General features: G+C 40.8%; 1 protein-coding gene and 1 pseudogene across 1 annotated transcript in view; one reads left to right on the top strand and one right to left on the bottom strand.

Annotated features, from left to right (window-relative positions):
- Nucleotides 1-522: 522 nt before the first annotated feature.
- LOC115125009 (lysophosphatidylserine lipase ABHD12-like) lies at nucleotides 523-10696 on the bottom strand (annotated as a pseudogene).
- Nucleotides 10104-19058, top strand: part of nin (ninein (GSK3B interacting protein)) — a 114718-nt gene continuing 105763 nt past the window's right edge. The window contains exons 1-2 of the mRNA XM_065004383.1: nucleotides 10104-10195; nucleotides 11114-11519. The gene's annotated coding sequence lies outside the window, so the exon portion shown is untranslated. The remainder of the gene's footprint in view (nucleotides 10196-11113; nucleotides 11520-19058) is intronic.

The following is a 19058-nucleotide window of genomic DNA, read 5'->3' as shown; positions in this document are numbered from 1 at the left end:
ATAAACAAACAGTCTGCTACATACCTTCAGAATCTACAAACGGAATGATCTAATTTTCCCCAGCATTTCTGAATCCACCTTCTAAATACAAGGTCAAATGGCAGCCTGTCCACTATATAGTGCACTACTGTTGACCGGACTGCTATTGGCCTTGGTCGAAAGTAGTGCACCTTAAAGTGAACAGGGGTGCCATTTGGGGAAACTTGCCCGTTAGCCAGCTACCAGTGAGTGGTCCATTCTTAGCAAAACTGTCTCATACTATATAGCGAGGGTTGAATATTTTCCATTATTAATAACCCTTGTTTTCCAATGTTCTGTGTTGCATCAAAATAAATATATTTGTGTCTGATCGGATGTCTTTTTAATGTTGTTGAACGTTTTTCATTGTAATATAATTTATACAGTCACTGACAACTATGAGAGACTAGTGCAATACACAAAATGACACTAGAAACATGGAAAGTTTTTGAGTGAGGAACAAGAATCTCACAAAGACCATGAACAGGCAATACTGTATGTGTAATTGTTCCTTTCTGGGGGGGGGGGGTTTAGTAGGCAGCTCTTCCCCAAAAAATGTCGCTGACTCACCGGACTATCGGTCGATCAATGTTGTTATTCTTGCTTTGTAGAAACCGCCTGCGGAGAAAAGCACATGGAAACCCAAATCATTTTCAAGACCGTGACTATCCCTTATTCTGAACTTGACCCCATCCTTGTTAATCTCATATGAACAACTTGGGTTGAGAATCCAAAATGGTGCCTTGTATAGTGCACTACTTTGGACCTGGGTCCATAGGGCTCTTGTTAAAAGTAGTGCACTATTACACTGAGTGTACAAAACATTAGGAACACCTTTCTAATATTGAGTTGTACCTCCTTTTTGTCCTCAGAATGACCTCAGTTCGTCAGGTCATGGACACTACAAGGTGTCGACAGCGTTCCACAGGGATGCTGGCCCCATGTTGACTCCAATGCTTCCTACAGTTGTGTCCAGTTGGCTGGATGTCCTTTGGGTGATGGACCATTCTTGATACACACGGGGAACCCAGCAGTGTTGCAGTGCTTGAGAAACTCAAACCAGTGCGGCTGACACCTACTACCACACCCCGTTCAAATGCACTTAAGAGTAAATATTTTGTCTTGCTCATTCGCCCTCTGAATGGCACACAACAACAATCCATGTCTCGAGGCTTAAAAGTCCTTCTTTAACCAGTCTCCTCCCCTTCATCTACATGTCCCCTCCCCTTCATCTGCATGTCTCATCCCCTTCATTCTACATGTCTCCTCCCCTTCATCTACATGTCTCATCCCCTTCATTCTACATGTCTCCTCCCCTTCATCTACATGTCTCCTCCCCTTCATTCTACATGTCTCCTCCCCTTCATTCTACATGTCTCCTCCCCTTCATCTACATGTCTCCTCCCCTTCATCTACATGTCTCCTCCCCTTCATCTACATGTCTCCTCCCCTTCATTCTACACTGATTTGAAGTTGATTTTACAAGTGACATCAATAAGGGATCATAGCTTTCACCTGGATTCACCTGGTCAGTCTATGTCATGGAAAGAGTAGGTGTTCCTAAAGTTTTGTCCACTCAGTGACTTGGGCGCCATTTGGGACGCAGTCCAGCCCTTGTATTTTAAAATTAGAACAACACAAGTAGTGTCCATTATCGGCAAAGATGACTATATAACTTACCCAACCACACTGGCCAGGTTGGAGTGATGACTATATAACTTACCCAACCACACTGGCCAGGTTGGAGTGATGACTATATAACTTACCCAACCACACTGGCCAGGTTGGGATCCAAATAGATGTAGTTGTGTGAGTATCCTAAGGATCCACTGTAGGAGACCATGTGCACCTGGTCCTCTGCATACCGTTGTCTACGGGCTTGAAGTGCAATCTGGTGCAGCTGGGAAGACACACACACATACACGTACACACACACATACATGTACACACACACACACATACATGTACACACACACACACATACATGTACACACACACACATACATGTACACACACACACATACACACACACACATACATATACACACACGTACATATACACACACACACATACATACATACATTCTAGCTCATTCTACTATAGTATAGTAACAGTGCACAGATCAATGTAATGGGTTGGATTTAACAACCTCACAACTTTCCCTAAAATCACTAAATGTCTTTAATTTCTACAAGATCAGTATGTTACGTACCTTCTGGGCCATGTAAAAAGGAACCACATTGTCATCCTCAGCGTGCAGAAAAAGGATACGAGTGGTCAAGGTCTTTAAACTGCATGAAGCAAACACAATAACCCAACGTCAGGTTCTAGCTACAGTACGAGATTAGAGGAGTCTAGCTACAATAGGAGATTAGAGGATTCCAGCTACAGTACGAGATTAGAGGAGTCTAGCTACAATATGAGATTAGAGGAATCTAGCTACAGTACGAGATTAGAGGATTCCAGCTAGAGTACGAGATTAGAGGAGTCTAGCTACAATAGGAGATTAGAGGATTCCAGCTACAGTACGAGATTAGAGGAGTCTAGCTACAGTACGAAATTAGAGGAGTCTAGCTACAATAGGAGATTAGAGGATTCCAGCTAGAGTACGAGATTAGAGGAATCTAGCTACAATACGAGATTAGAGGATTCTAGCTAGAGTACGAGATTAGAGGAGTCTAGCTACAATACGAGATTAGAGGATTCTAGCTACAGTACGAGATTAGAGGAGTCTAGCTACAGTACGAGATTAGAGGAGTCCAGCTACAGTACGAGATTAGAGGAGTCTAGCTACAGTACGAGATTAGAGGAGTCTAGCTACAGTACGAGATTAGAGGAGTCCAGCTACAGTACGAGATTAGAGGAGTCTAGCTACAGTACGAGATTAGAGGAGTCCAGCTACAATACGAGATTAGAGGAGTCTAGCTACAGTATGAGATTAGAGGATTCTAGCTACAGTACGAAATTAGAGGAGTCTAGCTACAATACGAGATTAGAGGAGTCTAGCTACAATACGAGATTAGAGGAATCTAGCTACAGTATGAGATTAGAGGATTCCAGCTACAGTACGAGATTAGAGGAGTCTAGCTACAGTACGAGATTAGAGGAGTCTAGCTACAGTACGAGATTAGAGGATTCCAGCTAGAGTACGAAATTAGAGGAGTCCAGCTACAGTACGAGATTAGAGGAGTCTAGCTACAGTACGAGATTAGAGGAGTCCAGCTACAGTACGAGATTAGAGGAGTCTAGCTACAGTACGAGATTAGAGGATTCTAGCTACAATACGAGATTAGAGGATTCCAGCTAGAGTACGAGATTAGAGGAATCTAGCTACAGTACGAGATTAGAGGAGTCTAGCTACAGTACGAGATTGGAGGAGTCCAGCTACAGTACGAGATTAGAGGAGTCTAGCTACAGTACGAGATTAGAGGATTCCAGCTAGAGTACGAGATTAGAGGAGTCTAGCTACAGTACGAGATTAGAGGAGTCTAGCTACAGTACGAGATTAGAGGAGTCCAGCTACAGTACGAGATTAGAGGAGTCCAGCTACAGTACGAGATTAGAGGAGTCTAGCTACAGTACGAGATTAGAGGAGTCTAGCTACAGTACGAGATTAGAGGATTCTAGCTACAGTACGAGATTAGAGGAGTCTAGCTACAGTACGAGATTAGAGGATTCTAGCTACAGTACGAGATTAGAGGAGTCTAGCTACAGTACGAGATTAGAGGATTCTAGCTACAGTACGAGATTAGAGGAGTCTAGCTACAGTACGAGATTAGAGGAGTCCAGCTACAGTACGAGATTAGAGGAGTCTAGCTACTCCTACCCACATATTGCACCTTCACTCAGTACTGGTACTCTTTGTTTATAGCCATGTTACTACCTGGTACCCCTGCACATTGACTCAGTACTGGTACTCCTTGTATATAGCCATGATATTACCTGGTACCCCTGTACATTGACTCAATACTGGTACTCCTTGTTTAAGTAAGTATTTCACTGTTTTTATTTAAATTTTATTTTACCTTTATTTAACCAGGCAAGTCAGTTAAGAACAAATTCTTATTTTCAATGAGGGCCCAGGCAAGTCAGTTAAGAACAAATTCTTATTTTCAATGAGGGCCTAGGAACAGTGAGTTAACTGCCTGCTCAGGAGCAGAACGACAGCTCGGGGATTTGAACTTGCAACCTTTCGGTTACTAGTCCAACACTCTAACCACTAGGCTACCCTGCAGCCCCAGGTCAACCAACACCTGTTGTATTCAGTATTTCACTGTAAGGTCAAGCTACACCTGTTGTATTTGAGTCATGTGACCAATAACATTTGATTTGATTCAGTGCACTACCTCTGACCAGAGCCCTATAGGTCAAAATGTGTGGCACTATACAGTAGTGCACTATGGGACACAGCCGTCCTCTACCTGTGTTGTTATGGTAACACAGGCCGTACTTACTTTTCATCGTTAGCGAACACCATGTTGTTGCTTCGCATGACGTGATGAAGAACGCTCTGAAAACCCGGAAGACACCGATACATCTGAATAGAGAAGGGAACAACGATATCAGTTCAGAAATCTTTTGAACGTAACTAGTCCTGGAGTAGAGCGTAACTAGTCCTAGAGTAGAGCGTAACTAGTCCTAGAGTAGAGCGTAACTAGTCCTAGAGTAGAACGTAACTAGTCCTAGAGTAGAGCGTAACTAGTCCTAGAGTAGAGCGTAACTAGTCCCAGAGTAGAGCGTAACTAGTCCCAGAGTAGAGCGTAACTAGTCCCAGAGTAGAGCGTAACTAGTCCTAGAGTAGAGAGTAACTAGTCCTAGAGTAGAGCATAACTAGTCCCAGAGTAGAGCGTAACTAGTCCCAGAGTAGAGCGTAACTAGTCCCAGAGTAGAGCGTAACTAGTCCTAGAGTAGAGCGTAACTAGTCCTAGAGTAGAGCGTAACTAGTCCTAGAGTAGAGCGTAACTAGTCCTAGAGTAGAGCGTAACTAGTCCTAGAGTAGAGCGTAACTAGTCCCAGAGTAGATCGTAACTAGTCCCAGAGTAGAGCGTAACTAGTCCCAGAGTAGAGCGTAACTAGTCCTAGAGTAGAGCGTAACTAGTCCTAGAGTAGAGCGTAACTAGTCCTAGAGTAGAGCGTAACTAGTCCTAGAGTAGAGCGTAACTAGTCCTAGAGTAGAGCGTAACTAGTCCTAGAGTAGAGCGTAACTAGTCCCAGAGTAGAGCGTAACTAGTCCCAGAGTAGAGCGTAACTAGTCCTAGAGTAGAGCGTAACTAGTCCTAGAGTAGAGCGTAACTAGTCCTAGAGTAGAGCGTAACTAGTCCTAGAGTAGAGCGTAACTAGTCCTAGAGTAGTGCCTAACTAGTCCTAGAGTAGAACGTAACTAGTCCTAGAGTAGAGGGATACGGGTCAAAAATAAAAGGAAGGAGATTGCTGAATCCTTCTTGTGAAACGGGGGAAATTTATTAAGCCATCTCTGGGTTTCATAGTGCAATAACACACTGTTACACAAGGCCGCAGATGGACAAGAGAGAGAGAGAGAGAGAAAGAGAGAGAGAGAGAGAGAGACAGAGAGGGGGAGAGAGACAGAGACAGAGAGAGAGAGAGAGACAGAGACAGAGACAGAGAGACATAGCCAGAGAGAGAGAGAGAGGGGGGGGGACAGAGAGAGAGAGAGAGACAGAGAGAGAAGAGAGACAGAGAGAGAAGAGAGACAGAGAGAGGGGAGAGACAGAGAGAGGGGAGAGACAAAGAGAGAGAGCGAGAGGGAGAGAGAGGGAGAGAGAGTGAGAGGGAGAGAGAGAGGGGCAGAGAGAGAGAGGGAGAGACACCCCACCATGCTGAGGGGATGGCTGGCTACTTCCTCCTCCATATTGGTGTACGGAGCCTCCAGGATCACACCATCGACAGCATAGCTTGGCTCCAGATCGGCTTGTGTCACGTCCCTCAGATCGCGTGCTCTTTCTCTTGCCAACTCCATTGCTGTCAAGCCGAACATGGAAACATGTCATGACAAACATGGAAACATGTCATGACAAACATGGAAACCTGTCAAGACAAACATGGAAACATGTCTAGATAAACATGGAAACATGTCTAGATAAACATGGAAACATGTCTAGATAAACATGGAAACATGTCAAGACAAACATTTTTGTCATAGATCCATTATTAATGTTATGTTCGATCAGTGACTTCTTTAGAGTTCCATAATGAATGCTTGAACTGCATGCCGAAAGGTTATGTTTAAAGACACAGTCCGGGATCTTATGTTACAAAGCTGTCATCAAGGCAAAGGGTGGCTTCTTTGAATAATCTAATATCTAAAATATTTTTTGGTTACTACATGATTCCTTATGTGTTATTTCATAGTTTTGATGTCTTCACTATTATTCTACAATATAGAAAATAGTTTTAAAAAATAAAGAAAAACCCTTGAATGAGTAGGTTTGTCCAAACTTTAGACTGGTACTGTGTGTATAATATACGAATTGCAAAAAAACAGGATGTAAAACTACATATGAAATGGAATGACGTAAGGACACAAAAAAACAGGGACCCGGTTTGGCTCTTGAACACCACTATCAAAACTACTGGCTGAAATTATACCAAAAAGTTCCGGAGCATCACTTTAAATTGTTTGGAGCATGTGTAGAGTGTGACTTCCTTTCTGTTATACAGTTTATTCTCCCTCAGTCAGCACCTCTACACAGGGGTTGTCATGGTTTCTAATAGAGGTTCTATCAGTGGCCGCGTGCATGAACTCGGGCTGCATACTGAATGTTGAGATTACGTTGAGGTCGGTCACTGACGTTGGCAGCACAAACAGACTGGCATGGATTTAAAAACATATTTGATTGGTGTAGGAACTGTCTGGAGCCGGCGGTAGTAACTTACCCTGTTCCTGTATCTTTACAGCAGCGTTGGTGGCCACCCTGCGGAGAGAGTTCACACATCTCCATTTTGGGGGAAAGAGTCTAGAATGAAACCCAGGGTGAATCCCAAATTGACCGCTATAAGCCTTCAACCCTCTGCACTTGTGGGGATCTTAAGAGAATTTTGATCAGTATAACCAATGGTGAAAGCTTCCACCTAGCCTATCAGAGGGCAGGGATACTAGCGGATAGGTTAAACCTATCAAATACTCTCAGAGCTTCACAAATGTGTCTTAGGGGTCCATTTGAGATGCTTCTACACCTGCATTGCTTGCTGTTTGGGGTGGTTTAGGCTGGGTTTCTTTACAGCACTTTGTGACATCAGCTGATGTCAGAAGGGCTTTATAAATACATTTGATTGATTGAGATTGGGCCCAAATGTTTCAACAACAAAACCAAAACAAAAAAAAAACGCAAAATGCCTGAAAGACACTCACTCACCCAGTACCCAGGGAATGTCCCCACAGACAGATCTGGCTGGTCCTGCTGCGTGTCTTTACCCACTGGTACAGATAGAGGGCGTCAGAGGTCAACCCAACCTCACTGGGCTCCCCACTGGAATCTCCATAACCTGGAGGGGGGGATGGTTAAGGTGACAAAGAAGCCCTTTGATCCATGATGTCACTACGGCTGCTTTCACCCTGGCTAGACGATATTTCCACTCTGCTACCATGACAACAAATCTAATGCAAAAAAATATATATGTAAATGAACTGCAAAATATTAAATATATTTACCTCTGAGAGCAACACTACGTTAACTACATGAAGTTTAAGAATGAATTAATGAATTCGTAAATTAATGAATTTTTATTTTCTTGTCAAATCGCCATACCTTACATGATTATTTGACACATCTGAGTTTTCGTGATGGCCAGGGAAATATAACAATATATGTGTACATGAATTGTTATTTGTGCTTACCTCTGTAGTCCAGTGACAGTACATGATACCCTGCTGCACTTAGGATCTAGAAAATAGACAGGCTTGGTTAGGACATCCTTATTTTAACCCAATACTCCAAAATCCTTTTTTTTTTCAGACTAGAACAACATACAGTACCTTCACAAGTTCCACTCTGTGGTTTATGGCCCTTTGGACATGACAGGACAGTTTGAGAGTTTAGAAACATGGGGATAAAAAGGCTCCTTCTCATTCATTGAAACAACACTAGGATGACTATGGTATATCTGTGGAACAAATCGAGGGATGTCACTGATTTCCTTAATCTCGGGAACTAAGAATCAAACAAGTGACTACTGGGATGTATTCATCAGGCACAACATGGAAGAAAACATACTGAAACAGGGAACCTGTTCTTATTTTCCAAAAGGAACACTAATGTTCTATTTCCAAAACATTTTACCACGGTGTTCCCTAATGAACATGGCCCTGATGATGTAATAATACCCACTGGACTTCATTAGGAGAGTCTACCAGAATGTGTATCCTAAATGGCCCCCTATTCCCTATATAGTGCATTACTTTTGACCAGGGCCCATACCTCCCTCACCCATAGGGCTCTGGTCAAATGTAGTGCACTATATAGGGAATAGGGGGCCATTTAGGATACACACAGGGTCTCTACCCCCAACACTAGACCCACCTGGAGCCCACGTTGCCGTGGAGATAGATGATAACAGGAGAACCATCTCCCAGAGTCTCACTGTACCACTCAGGGCCGGCCCCTGGGCCTTCTCCCATTGGCTGTCGGGAACCGTATGCCTAAGAGACACAGACAGCGCAAACAAACAGTGCAGAGTGAAGTTACTTACTTAAGTTACTTTTTACACTTAAGTAACCACAACTTGAGCCCAAAAACAGATTGTATTTGAAAATAACATTAATTTCATAGCTTGATTGCACTGAGACACGATCACATACACAATATATACAAAAGTATGTGGACACCCCTAAATATTTGGCTATTTCAGCCACATCCACTGCTGACAGGTGTATAAAATCGAGCACACAGCCATGCAATCTCCATAGACAAACATTGGCAGTACTGTAGAATGGCCTTACTGAAGAGCTCGGTGACTTTCAATGTGGCACCGTCATAGGATGCCACCTTTCCAACGAGTCAGTTCATCAAATTTCTGCCCTGCTAGAGCTGCCCCGGTCAACTAAGTGCTGTTATTGTAAAGTGGAAATGTTTAGGAGCAACAACGGCTCAGCCGGGAAGTGGTAGGCCACACAAGCTCACAGAATGGGCCCGCCGGGTGCTGAAGAACGTAATGAGTAAAAATCGTCTGTCCTCGGTTGCAACACTCACTACTGAGTTCCAGACTGCCTCTGGAAAGTAGAATCAATGAGTTAACTTGCCTAAATATTCTGAAATAACTTTTATTTTTTAGAAAGAAAGAAAGAAAGAAAGAAAGAAAGAAAGAAAACTTCAAATGGACATGGTGTAATTGACTCAACAACCAAAAACACATATTGAAGTTTAGTTTTCTTAAATGAACCTGAAAATCAGTCGATATTTTGGATTGTTTATCAAAATTAGCTGGCTAACTTCTTGATAATGTTTTGTATTATACCCGTCTGCAATGATTGAAAAACACTTGATTGGTGAAAACAACAATGGGAGCCCCTATGGGCCCTGGTCAAAAGTAGTGCGCTATGTAGGGAATAGGTTGCCATTTTGGGGTCAAAAGTAGTGCACTATGTAGGGAATAGGGTGCCTATTTGAGACATATCCACTGACTTACCATACACCCAGTGAGATCCCCTCCTCTGGACTGAGGTAGAAGTTTAGAGTGTGGTTCAGGGAGAGCTCTGCTGGACTGGCCAGGTCCACGAGGTACGGAATCCTTACTGATAACAGATTTCAAAACAAAATGGTCTTTATTTAGTTCCTGTCTGATCCTCCCATGCAATAATACTACAGAACACACAGTAGTTTGCTATATATATATATACACAATCAATATGATGTGCGGCATAGGCAGAGGTAATATTCAATGATGTCATTTGATTTTTATTTTTTTTTACACCACGTTGGTTTTCAAAAGGGTCAGACTGAACTACGTACACCAGTGAGAAAAGACAACGTGGCCTAGTATCCATGGAAACAGGCAGAGAATGACAGGCAGAGAGATGTAGACGACGCACTGCAGTGAGATCGCCTTCTTCAGAATGGATAACCCCGGAGAACTGTAAGATAAAGATAAGAAAACTTTATCGTCTAAAATGGAAATGTATCTTTTGGCGCTCTCTGGCTTTCATTCACTGAGATTTATGAGGTAAGAATGATGCCGTTGAAAAATGGTGTGAACACGCAAGAGAGGTCTCGTAACGGGACAAAACTATTGTAGCTTTTAGTGCCGTGCATTATAACAACTTTACAGTACGTTACACATCTATATACTCGTAGATTAAACACTGGTAGGCTATGACATGTTAGTCCACCAGACTATTGATCCTGGGGACAAGGTTAGCTATGACAACACTGAAACGAGAGAAAATACAGTCGTAGAAGCTGGCTTCGGAGCATGAAGGCTACAGTACTTACTACTGTGACCGTTCACGTGTAACAGTTTCCAGTTTGCAGTAAGACTTCTTATTTTCAGACCCAGGGGGTTCCTTGCTGTCCTTGGTCTTAGTTTCGTTTTCTGTATCAACTGTTTTACTCATTTTGAAGTGTAAACTAAACTGCAGAGACCTTTACTGACTGAAATTGTCGAGAGGTTTACTTCCTGGTGACAGGAAGGATTGGGACATATGAGGTGAAGGGTTGTCTCTGTGTAATAGTAAGCTGATTGGCTCAAAAGGCTAATAAACCTCAACATGTTGATTAGGCTTCACACACACATTGGGATATGAGTTCTGTTTGACAACAGCTGGCCACAGAGGAGAAGGAAATCAAGAGGCCTAATAATTATAGGTCAAATAAAGAGAATTACAAGTCTTTAACTTATATTACACTGTTTAGATTACACTCATGCCAAAAACTAAAGCAATTTACTGTTTGATTAAGTTTTCAATGTTATGAAGGCATTTTTTATTAAAAATGTAGGCCTATTTAGGCTATTCAATTATTTTCAAAGTTTGGTATGTATCTATATATTTTTTTAACCATAAAAAAATATGTCATGCCCTCGTTTCATATTAAACACATACTTCTAAACAGATAAATTGTTGCCTTCCTTGCCTGTGAAAAGTGTCGGGGGCCTTGAAGAGGAATTTCAACTCCCGTGGACGCGGCGCGCCAGTGACTGCATCCGTGCGACTCCAGAGCTTTTCAACGCGTCACCACCCCTTCCTCTCCGAGGAGCTTTTCAAAATCCTAAAGGAGAGATGCAGCTGACTCAGAAGGTATTTTAGCCGGCTGAACGAGAACAAAACCTTTTGACAACAGAAGTATAAAATATAGTATGGTACCTGGGTTACGTTAGCCCCAAATAAGGAGTTTAATAAGTAAGTTTCGGAAGGGTTTATTTGAGAGGAAATCAAAACCTTTTTTTTTTATGGAAGGACGGACGGTTCTGAAACTTCCGTAACGGTCTCTCTATAATTCAACCAGAGAAGAGTGGATAGGCAGCCTTCGACTCAGTGGAGTTTCTGTGGGTAAGTTGATAGCAATTGCAAAATAAAATAAATAATAGTATGTCAATTTACCTGTATTGCATGTAGGCTTTAATTATCACAAAAGGTTGATAAAGAGAAACAGTCTAGTTGATCTTTTGTAGCCTGTCGAACCCCCCGCCTCCACGACAATTCAACTTGTTCTTCATGCAGCGCCCCGATTCACTTTTTCTTTCTTTCTCCAAACACTTTTCTTTGCCTTGGCTGGACATTGACACACTAGGCCGTTGTTTTGTGACGAGGATGCTTTGAGACAGTTCCATATTAACACATTTGACAGAGCCTTCAATAAAGTGCCACGTTACAATGCATTCCGTTTTACAAACACGTTGCTACAACGTAACAAGCAGAATAGGCTGCTTACTTGGTCGCAACATGTCGATGAAACGGAATCGGTGCAGGGGTTAATAGACCAGGAGTCCTTTGTCCCTAGCTAGCTGCCCAGGGAAGAGTAAAGTAGTCTTTAGATTTGTCAGATTAGTAAAATTAGTGTTTGATAAATAGTATTTAGCTTCATCCTGTAATTTCGTCTTTATTATGACAATCTTATATCGGTGCATGGTCATTGCCAATAAATACGTTTTGTTTTGTAAACATTCCCAGCACAGTTGAACATTCACGTGAAAGTGCTGTAAATGTATTAAACAAAATGTAATTTCTTACTTAAAGAAAAACAAACCTGGGGATCATGACATTATGCATTGTACTGATTGATGGCTTGTTGCACCTGTTGCGATGATGTACCTTTTCACTCAACAGACAGACGTTGTTTAATCAAGACTGCCTTGGTGGACTGTAAATCATTGACATTTAAATAATACTCGTAGACCCTTTTTTTAAATGAGATATATGGACACATTTCTACTTGGTTACATCGAAAACAATAGCACATGGTTAAAATACGTTTATGTGCACATTTTATAGACGGTCACAAATGGCACCCTTTTCACTATGTATGTAGTGCACTACTTTTGACCAGAACCAAATGGACCCTTAGTCAAAAGTAGTGCACTATATAGGGAATGTGGTGCCATTTTGGACACTGTTTTTATTGTCTGGCATGATGATTCTGAATCATCACAGGGATCTCTGGTAGTCAGCAGATCAGTCAGTAGCTCAGTCAGTAGCTCAGTCAGTAGATCAGTCAGTAGCTCAGTCAGTAGCTCAGTCAGTATCTCAGTCAGTAGGTCTACATGGAGTGGGACAACCAAACACATGACGCAGCAGGTGTCCAGATTAACCTCGTCTTCTGATTCCCCTGCGCCAGTCTGCTCTGCCTCGGTCCCGATTCTGTAACGACAGCCGTCAATCTACAGTCACAGTGACCCCCACTGTTAGGGTCAAGCCCCTTGGAGCTACAGGTCTATTTTACTGACAGCTTAGAGCCTTCTAGAAAAATATCAAATCACAACTTGTCGAGTCGGGGCGTCGTAGAATATGAAGTGCTGATCTAGGATCAGTTTGACCTTTTTAGATCAGACAGATCCCTGATCACCACTACTACTCTGGAGTTGCTTTGTGGACACGGGTCCTGGTCTTTGTCTTGTTTTTTTTTACCGTGATCTTATGATGGCAGCGGACTAGCTGGGTAAGGGATTCATGTGTGATCAGCTGGCCATGATGCTAAATCAGCAATCATGGTTCACTTGAATGAGATTAGCAGATGCAGTAAGGTAAAGAACACTTGACTGTGGATACGTCCCAAATTGCATCCTAGGGAACCCTGGTCAGAAGTAGTACGCTATATAGGGAATAGGATGCTATATAGGGAATAAGATGCCGTTTGGGACAGCCCGTTGTCTTGAGTTGAATAGGGACTCTCAGTCTGATTGGAGGAGCTTGGAGGAGGAGGGGACACCTGGCTAATGCTGGCGTCCATGAAGGACCGTGATGTCACTATGACAACGGGCAGCTGGAAGTGGTGGGTGGTACCAAAGCTACTTATCTCTATCTGAGGTATCAGTATGTTTACGTACGTGTGCGTGTGATGTAGGGATGGGGGTTTGAAATAAGTTCACTATTGGAATAGTATCATTAAAAAAAAATAATAATAATAATTCCCTGAGATGCTGGCGCTCTACAGCTGAGGAGGTGCCGGTGAGATGGATGCGAGCCGGGGGAGGCAGACAGAGAGAGACGCTACTCAGCTACAGCCAAGAATAGCTAACTTGTAGCAGCCACTATCTTATTTATCATCCCACATAACAGTGCCTGTGTTGACTGGCGTAGACTAGAGAAGCTAGCTGTTTTAGGCTTTTTTATTAAGTAAATAATTTGTTCGTTAATAATGGGTATAATAAAGGTTAATAATGGGTATACAATAAGGTTAATAATGGGTATACTATAAGGTTAATAATGGGTATACAATAAGGTTAATAATGGGTATACAATAAGGTTAATAATGGGTATACAATAAGGTTAATAATGGGTATACAATAAGGTTAATAATGGGTATACAATAAGGTTAATAATGGGTATACTATAAGGTTAATAATGGGTATACTATAAGGTTAATAATGGGTATACTATGTTTAGGTTAATAATGGGTATACTATGGTTAATAATGGGTATACTATGGTTAGGTTAATAATGGGTATACTATGGTTAATAATGGGTATACTATGGTTAGGTTAATAATGGGTATACTATGGTTAGGTTAATAATGGGTATACTATGGTTAATAATGGGTATACTATGGTTAATAATGGGTATACAATAAGGTTAATAATGGGTATACAATAAGGTTAATAATGGGTATACAATAAGGTTAATAATGGGTATACAATAAGGTTAATAATGGGTATACTATAAGGTTAATAATGGGTATACAATAAGGTTAATAATGGGTATACAATAAGGTTAATAATGGGTATACAATAAGGTTAATAATGGGTATACAATAAGGTTAATAATGGGTATACTATAAGGTTAATAATGGGTATACAATAAGGTTAATAATGGGTATACTATAAGGTTAATAATGGGTATACTATAAGGTTAATAATGGGTATACTATAAGGTTAATAATGGGTATACTATAAGGTTAATAATGGGTATACTATAAGGTTAATAATGGGTATACTATGGTTAGGTTAATAATGGGTATACAATAAGGTTAATAATGGGTATACTATGGTTAGGTTAATAATGGGTATACTATGGTTAGGTTAATAATGGGTATACAATAAGGTTAATAATGGGTATACTATAAGGTTAATAATGGGTATACTATAAGGTTAATAATGGGTATACAATAAGGTTAATAATGGGTATACAATAAGGTTAATAATGGGTATACTATGGTTAGGTTAATAATGGGTATACTATGGTTAGGTTAATAATGGGTATACTATGGTTAGGTTAATAATGGGTATACTATGGTTAGGTTAATAATGGGTATACTATGGTTAGGTTAATAATGGGTATACTAATAAGGTTAATAATGGGTATACTATGTTTAGGTTAATAATGGGTATACTATGGTTAGGTTAATAATGGGTATACTATGGTTAGGTTAATAATGGGTATACTATAAGGTTAATAATGGGTATACTATGGTTAGGTTAATAATGGGTATACTATGTTTAGGTTAATAATGGGTATACTATAAGGTTAATAATGGGTATACAATAAGGTTAATAATGGGTATACTATGGTTAGGTTAATAATGGGTATACTATAAGGTTAATAATGGGTATACTATAAGGTTAATAATGGGTATACTATGGTTAGGTTAATAATGGGTATACTATGGTTAGGTTAATAATGGGTATACAATAAGGTTAATAATGGGTATACAATAAGGTTAATAATGGGTATACAATAAGGTTAATAATGGGTATACTATGGTTAATAATGGGTATACTATAAGGTTAATAATGGGTATACAATAGGTTAATAATGGGTATACTATGGTTAGGTTAATAATGGGTATACTATGGTTAGGTTAATAATGGGTATACTATGGTTAGGTTAATAATGGGTATACTATGGTTAGGTTAATAATGGGTATACTATGGTTAATAATGGGTATACTATAAGGTTAATAATGGGTATACTATGTTTAGGTTAATAATGGGTATACTATGTTTAGGTTAATAATGGGTATACTATGGTTAGGTTAATAATGGGTATACTATGGTTAGGTTAATAATGGGTATACAATAAGGTTAATAATGGGTATACTATGTTTAGGTTAATAATGGGTATACTATGGTTAGGTTAATAATGGGTATACTATGGTTAATAATGGGTATACTATAAGGTTAATAATGGGTATACTATGTTTAGGTTAATAATGGGTATACTATGGTTAATAATGGGTTAATAAGGTTAATAATGGGTTACTATAAGTTAATAATGGGTATACTATGGTTAGGTTAATAATGGGTATACTATGGTTAATAATGGGTATACTATAAGGTTAATAATGGGTATACTATGTTTAGGTTAATAATGGGTATACTATGGTTAGGTTAATAATGGGTATACTATGGTTAGGTTAATAATGGGTATACAATAAGGTTAATAATGGGTTAGGTTAATAATGGGTATACTATAAGGTTAATAATGGGTATACTATAAGGTTAATAATGGGTATACTATAAGGTTAATAATGGGTATACTATGGTTAGGTTAATAATGGGTATACTATGTTTAGGTTAATAATGGGTATACTATGGTTAGGTTAATAATGGGTATACTATAAGGTTAATAATGGGTATACAATAAGGTTAATAATGGGTATACTATGTTTAGGTTAATAATGGGTATACTATGGTTAGGTTAATAATGGGTATACTATGGTTAATAATGGGTATACTATAAGGTTAATAATGGGTATACTATGTTTAGGTTAATAATGGGTATACTATGGTTAGGTTAATAATGGGTATACTATGATTAGGTTAATAATGGGTATACTATGGTTAGGTTAATAATGGGTATACTATGGTTAGGTTAATAATGGGTATACTATAAGGTTAATAATGGGTATACTATAAGGTTAATAATGGGTATACAATAAGGTTAATAATGGGTATACTATAAGGTTAATAATGGGTATACTATAAGGTTAATAATGGGTATACTATGTTTAGGTTAATAATGGGTATACTATGTTTAGGTTAATAATGGGTATACAATGGTTAGGTTAATAATGGGTATACTATGGTTAGGTTAATAATGGGTATACTATGGTTAATAATGGGTATACTATAAGGTTAATAATGGGTATACTATGTTTAGGTTAATAATGGGTATACTATGGTTAGGTTAATAATGGGTATACTATGGTTAGGTTAATCATGGGTATACTATGGTTAGGTTAATAATGGGTATACTATGGTTAGGTTAATAATGGGTATACTATGGTTAGGTTAATAATGGGTATACTATGGTTAGGTTAATAATGGGTACACTATGGTTAGGTTAATAATGGGTACACTATGGTTAGGTTAATAATGGGTATACTATAAGGTTAATAATGGGTATACTATGGTTAGGTTAATAATGGGTATACTATGGTTAGGTTAATAATGGGTATACTATAAGGTTAATAATGGGTATACTATGGTTAGGTTAATAATGGGTATACTATGATTAGGTTAATAATGGGTATACTATGGTTAGGTTAATAATGGGTATACTATGGTTAGGTTAATAATGGGTATACTATAAGGTTAATAATGGGTATACTATAAGGTTAATAATGGGTATACTATAAGGTTAATAATGGGTATACTATGGTTAGGTTAATAATGGGTACACTATGGTTAGGTTAATAATGGGTACACTATGGTTAGGTTAATAATGGGTATACTATAAGGTTAATAATGGGTATACTATGGTTAGGTTAATAATGGGTATACTATGGTTAGGTTAATAATGGGTATACTATGGTTAGGTTAATAATGGGTATACTATGGGTAGGTTAATAATGGGTATACTATGGTTAGGTTAATAATGGGTATACTATGGGTAGGTTAATAATGGGTACACTATGGTTAGGTTAGGGCCAGTCTAACCATGGCCAGTCTAACCATGTCTCTCTCGAATCCCCCAACGAACCAGGGACAGTCTGACCATGTCTCTCTCGAATCCCCCAACGAACCAGGGCCAGTCTGACCATATCTCTCTCGAATCCCCCAACGAACCAGGGCCAGTCTGACCATGTCTCTCTCGAATCCCCCAACGAACCAGGGCCAGTCTGACCATGTCTCTCTCGAATCCCCCAACGAACCATTGACAGTCTGACCATGTCTCTCTCGAATCCCCCAACGAACCAGGGCCAGTCTGACCATGTCTCTCTCGAATCCCCCAACGAACCATTGACAGTCTGACCATGTCTCTCTCGAATCCCCCAACGAACCAGGGACAGTCTGACCATGTCTCTCTCGAATCCCCCAACGAACCAGGGACAGTCTGACCATGTCTCTCTCGAATCCCCCAACGAACCAGGGACATTCTGACCATGTCTCTAGAATCCCTCAACGAACCAGGGACAGTCTGACCATGTCTCTCTCGAATCCCCCAACGAACCAGGGACAGTCTAACCATGTCTCTCTCGAATCCCCCAACGAACCAGGGACAGTCTGACCATGTCCCTCTCGAATCCCCCAACGAACCAGGGACAGTCTAACCATGTCTCTCTCGAATCCCCCAACGAACCAGGGACAGTCTGACCATGTCCCTCTCGAATCCCCCAACGAACCAGGGACAGTCTGACCATGTCTCTCTTGAATCCCCCAACAAACCAGGGACAGTCTGACCATGTCTCTCTCTAATCCCCCAACGAACCAGGGACAGTCTAACCATGTCTCTCTCGAATCCCCAACGAGCCAGGGACAGTCTGACCATGTCTCTCTCGAATCCCCCAATGAACCAGGGACAGTCTAACCATGTCTCTCTCTAATCCCCCAACGAGCCAGGGACAGTCTGACCATGTCCCTCTCGAATCCCCCAACGAGCCAGGGACAGTCTGACCATGTCCCTCTCGAATCCCCCAACGAACCTGGGCCAGTCTGACCATGTCTCTCTCAAATCCCCCAACGATCCAGGGACAGTCTAACCATGTCCCTCTCGAATCCCCCAACGAACCAGGGACAGTCTGACCATGTCTTTCTCGAATCCCCCAACGAACCAGGGACAGTCTGACCATGTCTCTCTCTAATCCCCCAACGAGCCAGGGACAGTCTAACCATGTCTCTCTCTAATCCCCCAACGAGCCAGGGACAGTCTGACCATGTCTCTCCCGAATCCCCAACGAGCCAGGGACAGTCTAACCATGTCTCTCTCTAATCCCCCAACGAGCCAGGGACAGTCTGACCATGTCTCTCCCGAATCCCCAACGAGCCAGGGACAGTCTAACCATGTCTTTCTCGAATCCCCCAACGAACCAGGGACAGTCTGACCATGTCTCTCTCTAATCCCCCAACGAACCAGGGACAGTCTGACCATGTCTCTCTCGAATCCCCCAACGAACCAGGGACAGTCTACCCATGTCTCTCTCGAATCCCCCAA

The sequence above is a fragment of the Oncorhynchus nerka genome, linkage group LG18 (genome assembly GCF_034236695.1).
Source record: "Oncorhynchus nerka isolate Pitt River linkage group LG18, Oner_Uvic_2.0, whole genome shotgun sequence".
Taxonomy (NCBI): Eukaryota; Metazoa; Chordata; class Actinopteri; order Salmoniformes; family Salmonidae; genus Oncorhynchus; species Oncorhynchus nerka.
This window is presented reverse-complemented; position numbering and strand designations above follow the sequence as displayed.